We start from the raw sequence: 13,171 nt of genomic DNA, 5'->3' as shown, positions 1-13,171 counted from the left end.
AACATTAAAAGGGAAATACAGAAATGCTTAATAAAATATACCTTTTAATCATTTCTCTTTTTTAAGGTTTATTTATTATGTATTGAGCGTTCTGCCTGCATGTAAGCCTGCATGCCAGAAGAGGCACCAGATCTCGTAGATGGTTGTGATCCACCATGTGGTTGCTGGGAATTGGACTCAGGACCTCTGGAAGAGCAGACAGTGCTCTTAATCTTTGAGCCATCTTTCCATCTCTATAATCGTTTCTTGATAATAATGTTTTAATATAATAAACATGGATCACCAAGAACAATCTATCTTTTTCAAATGTATCTGTGAACTGGCATTTTCAGGGCTTTTCTAAGTTGTCTTTGTCTCCACTGAGGGGCATTGAAGACAAGATAGTATAGTTTTACAACCAATCTTAGTTGATTAAGGGACAAGATCGTCTTAAATTAAGTTAAAGAAGTTAAGCTATTAGAGTTGAGATAGGATAGATACTGAATTTCATTAGGAAATTTAGACCCAACAAGATAGGAAAGACACTTACTTCAAATGTAATGCAGATGGCCAAGTCAATATGAATGTAACATATATAGAATTTATTATTCTCATGATTCTCACATGGTTCTCCCTGCTGTATGTAGTTTGTTTTATAATGTGTGATAAATTGTTTTATAAATGTGTAATAAAATAAAAGTATTAATTAAAAAAAGAAAGAAAACAGGTGCATGATCATCTCCAAAAGAGAAGAAAACGTATACTCAGTGAGCCACCAAAGGGTTTGACTTCCACTCACTTAAAGGAAAGCAGTGCAATCCAGGCTAAGCATGCATGATCTTTGTCACAGCGTCAGTCTCCAGTTGTTCAAAGTAACTGTAGGTACAAGAGAGGAAACAACTCCAAACTGACTTATTAGTTGATCTGGAGGACTATGAAGTGTCCCCCATTCCTGGGGTGGCACTTCAGAGCATAGAGTGTTTCGTGTGCTCTCAATTATTATACAATGAATAGAGACTGATGCATGTTAGTCCTGCCAGGCCACCATGTGCAATTCCTGGAAGACCACCTGAATGTTTATACAACATTCCATGGTTCCAGCTGCTGCTCTATTGAGGTCATCTTTTGCACCCTGTGTTTTTTCAATGATAACACCAAATGCACTGTAGAGCAAAGCCAAAGAACCTGTAATATTAACCCAAAGTGCTCCTTGCCTAGTCACCATATTCAAAATCTGGACATTTCTTGCTTTGGACCAGGCCATGCTCTGGGTTTGCTTCAATCCTAGACGAAGACCGTTCATTGCGCCAAATGCAGCCCCTGTCATACAACGTCCTCCAATGGTAAAGAAAGGTACTTCAAATCTGCCTCTGGGTTTAATTGGCTCCACTTGGCAAAATAAACTCAACAGTATCCTGGACTAGATAGCATGGATCCACATTTAAATAATGAGTCAGGGGTTCATACCACAGTTATCGGGGTGCAGGCCAAATCAGCTCCTCCAGTTAACCGGCCCATGGTTTTGTTGTCACTTCCTCCACCACCCTCCATGATGTCTCAGCCAACTGCAATTGCTTCCGACCCCAACCTCAGGCAGAGGTCTTGGCCCTGGTCCCCACAGCAACAGGGAGGAAGACCCACGTTGCTACTGCCACCTTCACATGCTGACCTTCTGGGGCTGCTGGCTTCAGTAATTTCTTTTCTTTCTTTTTGTTTTGTTTTGCTATGTTTTTTTTTGTTTTTTTGTTTGTTTGTTTGTTTGTTTGTTTTTTGAGAAAGGTTTCTCTGTATAGTACTGACTGGCCTGGATGGCCTTTGTGAACCAGGTGGCCTCAATTTCACAGAGGTCTGCCTGTCTCTGTCTCCCAAGTGATGACATTTAAACCCATTGCTTAAGAGCTGTCATTTGGATTTTGTCCTAACACTGTTGAAAAACATCTGTTGGATATAGAAAACAATATTATATTAGAGAAGTTACTATAACATTATATGAGAATCAAAGGCATAAGTGTATATTATTTGAAAGTGTCTATGCTGTTGGAGAATATTCTGGATTGCTTCAGAAATATCAGACTTTATTAGGGGGATGCCAATTCTCAGAAATAAGTCAGCTGGCAGCATTCACTAGTGTGTGTGTCTGTGTGTGTGTGTGTATGTGTGTGTGCATGTGTGTGTGTGTGTACGTGTGTGTGTGTGTGTGTGTAAAAATGAGATGATTCTAGAAAAATAACATTTATTGTTTTAATATATAATTATTTTTACTATTTTCAATATTTGTCTTTACTAATGTAGTAAAATTTAACCTATATTAAACCGAACTTGGGTAGGTATTTTCTTTGCAGTTTATGCTGTATCATTTTGCAAAATGCCTGTTAGAGTCTATAGTTCACTGGAATAGATGCTAATAGAAAGAAAGAGCAAAGCAGAGGTCAATTATTAAAGTAGGTCATGATAAATATAGCACAGAATTCGCCTACCATGCAGTAATCTGCATGTGTTTTTAACTTAGATATTTCAAATATCGATTATTTATTCATTTTAAAATATAAAATATATATTATTCACTCATTGTACCTAGAGGAACCTTAATGCATCTATAAAAGTAAAATTATCATTTTTGTCAAGAACCTTTCAGGCTTTGTAATTGATTCAGGTTTGTTCTCCCACGCCCCTTCACAGACAAAAGGGGAAAACAAGCGCTTGGGTGGGCTCTACTTTTTTCTTTTCATTGAAATATCAAGTCTGGATAATATAAGTTACACACTGACTCTTTGCTACATTTTACTTACAATGAAAAATATTTTGAAAACTTAAAATGAAGTAATTAACTAGTCTTTGAGAAGCAAAGATTAGTCCAATTCCCAACAGAGAAAATAAATAAGTGAACATCTTATCTAAAGTGCAACTTTTATCTTTGCTACAACAAATACTACTTCTCATCCTAAAGTTTATGTCTAATCCTTTTCTTGTACAGGCATTGTATAAACAATGGGCCTTTCTCCATGCTGGCGATGCATTTTATGTCTTCCACTATCTGCTAGCATCAGAGAGACTAGTCACATCTTATTCTTGTAATTGTTGTCACTGTTATCATTTCAATACTCGGTTGAAGCCTTCTGCATTTCCACACCTCTTAAAGCTGAGCAAAACATTCAAGAAGTCAACTATCTTATGGGATTAAGAGAGCTTTGGGGCAAACTCCTTCACTTCTCAAGAAGAGAAGTTGAATCAGAGACCCCGTAAGGCCCCTCTGGACCATACTCACTCAGGAGCAGAACTGCAGCTGTGGTTCACAGTCCCAGCACATCCTTTCCTCTAGGTTCCAGTTCTTCTAATGATGTCACAGTGGGAAATCCTGTGAAGGGCAAGTCAAGACTTCATTCTCCTTCCTAGCACATAATTCTGGGTCAAAGGGGGTTCCCTGAGAAAGTGATGGATGGGTACATTCAAACTTTGTTTTTGAGTTACATGGATGTAAGCATGTCCTGTTTGGGGAATACCTTCTCTTCCCCCACAGTTTTTCTTCTGTTTATATTTAGTTTCCATTTCTCACAGAAGAGAGCTTCTCTTTGTCCTTGTGCAGTTTAGAGTGTGTAGGGGTCATTCCAAATTGATACTGGAGGAGAAAGTAAAAGCAGAGAGTACTTTTCCCAGATGAAACTTTATTAAATTAGGCAGTCAAGCCAATCTGATTCTGGCATGTGACAGCTTACATCTCTGATTGAGAGGCTATTTGTGAAGGAAGATACTTATTATAATAAAGACAAAGTCAAACTAAGATGTTAACCTTAAAGGTGATGGGCAGTGATATGGTGCTGTTGAATCCTGAAAGCCTTGTCATTATCAATTTGTTATGGACATTTTATGACCTTAACATTTCATACTGGGAAAACAGTACTGGAATAGAAGCTTACCCAGGGCTGAATTTTAAAGAAAGAAATGCATATTAAAAAATCTTTAGAATTGTAAAGTTTTAAAAGTTGTACAGAAACTTTTAAAACATAAAGATGATTTTGAAGGAAATTTTAAAAGTATGTTTATAATACTAGTGATTTCACTTATGGTATTTTTATGTATATCTAATTTGATTTAGTACTTTGCTATGTCATAATTGTATTTTTTTAAAAATCAGTATTAATTGCATGATAAGGAATGCCATTAGTTTCTCTCCATAAACAGTGATGAAACAAATGGAAATGAAAAAAAATATCATCTAACACCTATAAAAGTTATAAAAATATCTAGTCTTTTAAAAATACCATTGTTCTTCAGAATTGGTGCTTTAATTGTAAAGCCATCTATAAATGGCTGGAATTGTAGAAATATTTCACCTCCTGTAGCTTTGTGTAACAATCCCCTCAGTATCCTTTAAAATATGTATGTGTTCAAAATTTTACTATATATATATGGTCAACATATCACATAGGTATGAAAAGATAATCATGAAGATGTGGTAGTAGCATCATATGGTCTTTTTTCATGGTATCAGCTAATAATAAAAGTTATTTTCTTTTTATTAGTAGGTGGTAAGATCTGGAGGAAAAGGGGAAAGTTAAAGATTGATGCATATACTCAGTTTTTCGTTGCTCTCATTATCTTGATCAACTCAGTTTGAATTATTTAAATTCACAAGTAAAATGTAAGGTGAGCAAAAGTTAAGATGTTTAAGGAAAAAATACAGAATTTCCCTAAGAAGTAAAAGAGATGCATCAACATCGTGGTAGACAAAACCAATCTCTAAAGGAAAAAGCCATAGGTATGAAGATTAATATTCCAGGCATAAAAGTATCAAAGCAACATTTTTAATTTCTCAAAAGGCAGCTGACACTTTTATGGGTAACAGTGACACTGCTTCCAGGATATCCAAACAGTCCTTAACACATTGGACTTATGCTTGAAATTAATTTATCCTGAAGTCATTTAGAAATGTGTGCTGAGATAAACCAACTGACTGGTTTTTACTGCCAGCAAGTGTTATAACTCTTTGTTATACTTAAAGCATGATAAAAAAATTTTTAAAGTACTTTAGTGAAGGTATTTAAGAAATTATGAATTCACACGAACATGGGAATATGTGTTTTACAGTCCCTTTAGAGAGAAATGTTTGAAAATGTATTCGTTGCAGTTAATATTGCAGTGAGGTATGCTCATCATTTATTGCAGATGTGTATTTGTGTGACATATTACACCTACACTTCAACCATAGCGGCTTTAAAACAGTGCAGAGTGGAAAAGGGCTATGAATGCGGCTCGGTTGCTAGAGTGCCTGCCTGGAATGCGCTAAGCCCAGAATTTGATTCCCAGAACCACATAACCTGGATTTGGTGGTCCACTCCTGTGATGCCCACATTTACTTTGTGGAGGCAGGAGACCCAGAAACTCAAAGTGAGCCTTAGCTTTATAGTGAATCTGAGGCCAGCGCAGGCTACATGAGACCCTGTCTTAAGAAAAATTGATACCCTATGAGCATATACAGGAGGAGGTGGTCCCCCTCAGTCACAGTCATAGGGGAGGGGAGTAGGGGGAAAGTGGGAAGGAGGGAGGAATGGGAGGATACAAGGGATGGGATAACAATTTAGATGTAATATGAATAAATTAATAAAATATATTAAAAAGAGAGAAACTTGTAAAAAAAAAAAGAAAAATTAAGAGTAAGTAAGTGAACGAAAACTAAACAAATGGGAAAATGACAGTGGAATCTTCTGTCCTAAAAAATGTGTGACAAATAATAATAAAAAAGAGAAGACCAAATGATAATGCAGACATGGGAAGGAAGAGACTGAAGATGATTATAGTCTTATAAAAAAAAAAGTTGACTTATTTGGTAATAGACATTAAAAGTAGCATACATGTGATATTTGTACATTGGGAAAAGTTGAGGTGGTAGGAAGTTATTAAGGCCAATAAAGAGATTTCAAATCAAGGTTCAGTACTAGGTGGCAGCAGCCTAAGTTGAAGCACAGGGGTAGAGCAGCCATCCATGCAGAGCATTATTTCAGGGAAGGCTGCAGTATCCTGTGTGCACAGTTGTGATATTTCACAGTCTTTTGTTTCACCAAAGCTGTCCATGGTGACTTCCCAGGTTTCCCAGTAGTAGCAGCAGTAGCGTCAGTAATAGCTCTAGTAGTAGGAGTAGCAGCAGCTGCACCCCTAGTTTGTTAGGGTATAGTTGCATTGCTGTAACAAAATCACTAATACGGAGGGCTTGTTAATGCTCATTGTTTCAGAGGACTCTGCCTATAGTATCTCTCCCTCATGCACACAGGTAAAACATCATGGTAATGAGATTGTGTGGCAGACCCATGCCTCCACCTGTTGGTACACAGGGAACAGAAAGAAAGGGAACAAGACATTTAAGTAGATAACATACATCTGAGGACCTACTCTCATTAGTTTATTTCCTTTGACTAGGCCCTACCTCCTAAAGTTTCCGGGATTCCTACAGACCAGTGCCATCAGCTCCTGACTAAGCATTCGAATCACCAGCCCCCGGGAGAACGGTCACACTCAAACTATACCACAGGATTTGAGGAAAATGACACTGTTTTAATTCTGGAAATGTTTGCATATAAATGCTAACTTCTAAACACTTGGTGTTACAAAATTATATTAATATTTCATAGAAACAAACTAAGTTGAATTATATTTTAAATTATTTTGCGTGAATTTGTGTGTGTGTGTGTGTGTGTGTGTGTGTGTGTGTGTGTGTATGTGTGTATGTGTGTGTGTGTGTGCAGCAATCTGTGTGTGGAGGTGTTCATCAGATGACATCTTTTAGGCATTGATTTTTACCTCCCACTTGGGTTTTGAAGCATGGTCATCTTTCTGTTTCGGCTACTATGCTGTGAACCCAAGACTTCCAGCTTCTGGCCAGTCCTATTTGCACCATTCTTCTCATCATAAGGGTGCTAGGATTAAAGAGGAGTGCTACTGCTCCCAGCTTTTTACTTTTTTTGTAAGTACTATTTTAAACATTACTTTAAAAGAAGGGGATTAACTGCTTTTACTCAGTGAGCCATTCCCTCAGCTTCCTCAGTGTAATTTTTATCTTATAACTAACATTTTTCCTGCTTTCCACCTTCTCTATGCCAATCTCTACAGTCTTTACAAAAGCAAAAATTATAAAGGCCATATTAAGGGGATCACAGACATTCTGGCTCAGAATAGCAGGGATGTTGAGGTCACTGATTCCCAAGTTTTGAGAGGATGAAAATCACCTGGAGGTCCTGTCACAGTTCACTTCCAGGACTTCTCTTGACATCCTGATTTAGTAGAATTGAACTGAGTCTGAGAGCATATGCTTTTAGAAAAGACAAGCATCACAGGTGAACCTCATCACTAGGAAATATTGAGAAATACAAAAACACTGATTCCAGCTCCATTTCTTCTCACAGGAGATGTAGCCAAAGTTTATGTGTCCAGGAAGTAAGTCCGGAAATGGGACTTCCACGAGTGTGTCCTGAGACCTCTCTATTGCCTCTAGCTACTTCTTCTTCTTCTTCTTCTTCTTCTTCTTCTTCTTCTTCTTCTTCTTCTTCTTCTTCTTCTTCTTCTTCTTCTTCTTCTTCTTCTTCTGCTTCTGCTTCTCCTTCCCCTTCCCCTTCCCCTTCTTCTTCCTCTCCTTCTCCTTCTCCTTCTCCTTCTCCTTCTCCTTCTCCTTCTCCTTCTCCTTCTTCTTCTTCTTCTTCTTCTTCTTCTTCTTCTTCTTCTTCTTCTTCTTCTTCTTCCCCCTCCTCCTCCTGCTCCTTTTTCTGATGCTTCTCCTTCTCCTACTCCTTCTACTTCCCCTAAATTTTTATCTCTATAGGAGTTCTAGATGGCTTCACCCGGCAGTCAAAAAATTGATGGAAATATACAGAACCTATATACAGAATCCATAACATTTTCATTGAAAACACTACATATTAAAATGTGTTTTACATTGTAGTGTACTGCGTACATATGGTGTTATATTATAGTGTAAGAAGACATATTAATTACAATGTAAGGATATATTAAAATGCAAGGATGTAATGACTTGAATGAAAATATTCCACATAGGCTCATGTGTTTGAATAGTTGGTCCCAGTTGGTAGAATTGTATTGGAAGGATCAGGAGGTGTGACCTTGCAGGAGGTTGTGTATTACTGGAGGCAGGCTTTGCACTTTCAAAAGATAACACCATTGCCAGTGTGGCTCTCTCTGTGTGTCTTTTTGATCAAGATGTGAGCTTCTAGATGATCCTGCCACCAGACCTTTGCTTCTCCATCATGAAACCTAGTCCTCTGAACAATTATCTGAAATACTTTATTTTATAAGATCCTTTGGTCATTATATTTTATTACAGTAATAAAGAAGTAACTAAGATACATAACCTTTACCTTAAATGTAGATATATGAAACTCTCAGCTGCCCTTAGATCCCATTAGAGTTTCTTAGAGGTAGCCATGTTGGAAGGATGGTGGTGTTCAAAGGACACAGGCTAAAAAGGAGTCTACTGAGGCTACTAAAATCTAAATTTGCCACAAATTTTATATGTTTTAGATATAACTCTTTAACAGGAACTCCCACATAAATAGAGTACAATAGCTAAAAGCAAGCAGTGACCATTGCATGCCATCTAGATCAATCACACACAGAAAGAGATTTTGATCATTTGTTAAATGAAAATCAAATCACCTTCCTTATAAGAACAAACATGAGACATATAACTTTATCTTTCCAGATCAGAATACATAAATAGAACATTTCTAGGTAAAGTAATTTGACCTACTTATCTGGGTAACACACTCACCACTCTTTGTTATCCTGTGCATGCACAATACCCTCTTCTTAACTCCTAGACTAGACTTTAGTAAACAAATAGAACATAGAACATAGAACATAGAAAAATATTGCAGTGTGCCTTTGCGGTAAGGATGTCTCCTTTAATCTGCTGAGGAAAGCCCTACACTACAGTGACCTTACGGTGAGTTATATGAAGAAATCCCATGTCACTGCTTCACCTCCGAAAGCCACAATTTAATATTATATTTGGGTGGGGCTAGGTTGCTCATAGGTATAGCTTATACTTAACATAAAATAATAACTCTATAGTTCAATCAAATAATTTCTAATAGCAAGAAAGCTTTCGAAGAGTTTGGGCATTTGAATCGTAGATGAGTACAAGGTTCTAAAACAATAACCTGGCCCCCCTATTTAAATCATACATATACATCATATATATAGTTATATAATTATTTGAGAAGTTTTATACATGTATATAATTTGTATTTATCATAGTAAGTTCCACTCCCTCCAACACAAGATCAGTCACATATATTGTCTTCTGAAGTCCATGCCTTAAAAAAAAAAAACTTATACATAACTTTCTGAGTCTAATTAATACTTCCCAATTAACATAAGTGTGGGATCATTCACTGGAGCATGTTCCACCTACCAGAAGACACACCCTTAAAGACAACAGACCACCACCCCCCACCCCACAGCCAACATCTGTCAATAGCAGTGGGTGGGGACTCATATCCTACCTTATCCATACTGGAATGTTGACTGGCTTAATCTTGTGCAATAGATGAGCATTGAATCACAGATGCTATGAATTTCTAAGATCTAAGGTCCTGCAGTATCTGAAATACACTGTTTCACTCATGTTCCCCCCCTCCGAGGCTCTGGATCTCACAGTTTTTATGCCTCCTTTTCCCTGATGTGCTCTGAACCATAGAGGAGATTTTCTTCTATAGATGTCGCATTTGTGGCTAACCCCAGAGACACGTTCATTTTGTACTTTGACCAGCTGTAAGCCTCTGCATTAAACGTCATTCACAACGCAAATCTTTGATGAGGAATCAGAATTGCACTAGTATGTGAACATAAAAATCAGTATTCTATTACTTCTTTTATATCCTTTTCTTACTAATATCACCTGCACTCACATTTCAAAGTCAATAAAAGGAAAACACTAACAATCTTAATTCTTAGAAAAATTTTGGAATTCTAGTAGCTTTGTTACTTTTTAACTAATTTTTCAGAAATGCATAGTGATTTTGAAAATAAAACTAACTATGGTGGGTTCTTGACAAGGGTCTGAAACCAAATCACAGGCCAAGGATTCTGCTTGAAAATAATATAAAATTACTCTAAATAAAATCTCATCTCCCTTTCTATATTTCCCAACAAATATTAGACACTTACCCTGATCTACATTTCACTACATGAAATCTTAAAACATTTAAGCTATTATTTCACAAATTCTTTCATAGGTGGAGCTTTATCTCATTGGTATTGTGTTTACCTACTATGTATAAGACCCTGGATTTGTTCACTAATGTCACAACAAAAGAAATTACTCCCTTATTTTAACCATTAAAATGTGGAGATCAGGACTAAGGCAGGGGTGAATGGTCAAGACGCCCATGAAAAATCCCGGGAATCAGACTCCCAAGCAGACTCAAAGTGCAGATCTAACTTCACTATCCAGTGTAAAGGCCTTTAAAAGCTTACAGAGCTAATCATACTATCCCATACTAACCTTAAGCACCAATACCAATCAATCAGGTTGCTGTAGCTTTAAGGAAATATGGGGAATGTAGGACTGCAAGGTCACCTTAGGAGAGTTCCATAAAGAAGAGGAAAACAGTCACCGCCTACCTGAAACAAATTGAGATAGAAATCTGAAATGAATGGTATAGTTCAAGTCAATGGCTATCTTCTATTATGCTGTGCTGTCTTTCCATAAATGAAGGAAAGAGGACCTCATATAAATATGACAGGATCCATATAGGAACCTAAAGTGTAACACAGGTCAGTGGAAGCTTAGCCAAAGAAAAGAGTACAGATTTCCTGACTAAGAATGTTGTAGGATTATGGCGAGCCACGATTGAAGGTGTTTCGTGCTCCGATTCGTTATATAATTTGTTCAGTATTCAAAGTGGTAAGCACAAATGTCTGTGTAACAGATCATACACCCATTTCACGTCTGCCATAAGAAGAGGCAGGTACTGTCTAAGAAGGTACATCCAAACTCTATTTGGCTCAGGTGGTGTTAGTCTTAAGCACTAAAGAAGACTTCAAATGTTATTATGTTTATTGCAAGAGTAGCAAGTGTTAATCTGTGCTGTTAATATCTAAGGTTCATTGCAGAAACATAGAAATTAGTGACATGAACTCTACTAAAATACCACCCATAGGCAGAAGTTAACAGGATGTGAGGAAGGGTACTGGCTATACGTAGGCAAAATCATAGTTTTACCTGGTCATGAGACTGGTGAGTTGGCTCCACCTTCCTTTGACATAAAGCAAACCCAAGAGAAGAGAAGTTGAATGCTCACAGAAACATTATTATACTTTCCTAGAAAATTACTCAATTCCTCAATCCCATGTTACCTTATCATATGTCAGTGGAAATAATTGATCTGGAAATCGACTAATGGCATTAGTTGAACTTGGTTCCTTTCATCAATACTGATAGAATACTTCAGAGAGAGTGTTTTCTTTCTGACTGATAACTATGTATGGCTTATACCAGAATCATAGATCTGAGAAATACTAGCTCTTATTTTTAGCATATAAAATAACATATATGATAAAATAATAATAGAGATCTGAGAAGATATTTCAGTCTTTAAAGTGATTCCTTTGCAAGGACAAAGACATGGCTTTGAGTCTCACAACCCACATAAAAATTACATGAAAACAATTATAAATAGGAGAGACTTGTCTTCCTAATCCTGGAGCTGTGGGGACAGAGACCAGCCAAATCACTGGCATTTACTGGCCAGCCAATCTAGACTGCTTGGTAAGAAATCCTGTGTCATTACATATTTGTGTTATGGAAGACTTATCACCCAATGTCTACATCCTGACGTTTTTCACACTCTTTTTCATTCTTCCTCTTCTTTTCTTCCTTCCTTTCTTTATTCTTTCCTTTTTCTATCCTTCCCTTGCCTTTGTCTTCCTTGGCATTTCTGGAGAGCAAATCAGGACTTTTCACATACTAGGCAACTTGACTTCAACTGAGTTGCATCCACCACACATGGCCTGGTCATTAGCTTCATCTATTGAGTGTTGTAATGGGGAGAGTCACCATTGATCCTGAAAGATGGTCCAGTTTTGAAACTCTGGGTCAGTTATCTTAAATTTAGTTTTCTTAAAAGTCACTATGACCCTTGCACTAGCTTTTTCAATCACTGCCTAATTTTAGAACATTTTAAAGGGAAGCACTACATTAATATTTAAGAATTTTTGCTATTTCCTGTATGTTCATGATAAGAAGCCAGAAGCATGGGATTTAAGCAACTTCTTCTAAAGAGCATGGGCTTTGGCTTGGCCCTCCCCAACATCTACCCAATCAGTGAACTCCTGGAGCACATAGAGAGCCTGATCCTCCAGAACCAAAGCTGCATCATCTCTACAAGACAGGGAAACAACAGGGTATTTAAGAAGAGTCCCAGTGGGGATCCAGTATTGATGGTGCAGCAAAAGCCAAAGCTTTCAAACCAGACAAATGATTCACTGCAGTGAATATTTGCAGGAAAAGCTGTTTGGGCAAAAGGGTATAGTGTGGGACACACCCTGACACACTTCAGCAGCCACGGTGAGATTTTCTTTGTTTTGCTTTTGTCATTTCGTTGTTATTGTTGCTTTGTTGTTGTTGTTGTTGCTTGGTTTGCTTACATTCTTTGTGGAGAGTTTGGAGGAGAGATGGTAGGTATGAAGGGATGGGGAGACGACTGGGATTGGGGTACATGATTGAAAATTCACGAAGAACTGATAAAGCTGGGAGTGGTGGCACACATTTTTAAACCCAGCACTTGGGAGACAGAGACAACTGGATCCCTGTGAGTTCGAGGCCAGCTTGGTTTACAAAGAGAGCTCAGGACAGCCAAGGCTACCCAGAGAAACTCTGTCTCAAAAAAACAAAAAAACAAAGAGAGAGAGAGAGAAGCAAAGAACCAACAAAAAGTTTCTAAAAAGCTTTTGGAGCTTATTAAAAACTTATGCCAGGCATTAGGAGGAAAGTAATGTGATCTTGTCAATCAAAGCATCAGATGCTCAGCTCAGGTTGTGATGAGTAAAATGACTATATATATATATATATATATATATATATATATATATATATATATATATATATATATATATATATAAAACCTACCTTAAGTCCACATTTATCAAAGCATGCCTGCCAAAGCTGCCAACTGCACATGTTACT

General features: G+C 37.3%; 1 pseudogene across 1 annotated transcript; it reads right to left on the bottom strand.

Moving 5' to 3' along the window:
- Positions 1–944: 944 nt before the first annotated feature.
- LOC311590309 (mitochondrial import inner membrane translocase subunit Tim23-like) lies at positions 945–1,421 on the bottom strand (annotated as a pseudogene). Its single transcript has one exon. The product of its transcript is annotated as a mitochondrial import inner membrane translocase subunit Tim23-like (transcript).
- Between the last annotated feature and the right edge of the window lie 11,750 nt (positions 1,422–13,171).

The sequence above is a fragment of the Acomys minous genome (assembly GCF_964271855.1).
Source record: "Acomys minous genome assembly, chromosome: 19".
Classification (NCBI taxonomy): domain Eukaryota; kingdom Metazoa; phylum Chordata; class Mammalia; order Rodentia; family Muridae; genus Acomys; species Acomys minous.
The sequence above is the reverse complement of the archived record's forward strand: the minus strand, read 5'-3'. Positions and strand labels throughout refer to the sequence as shown.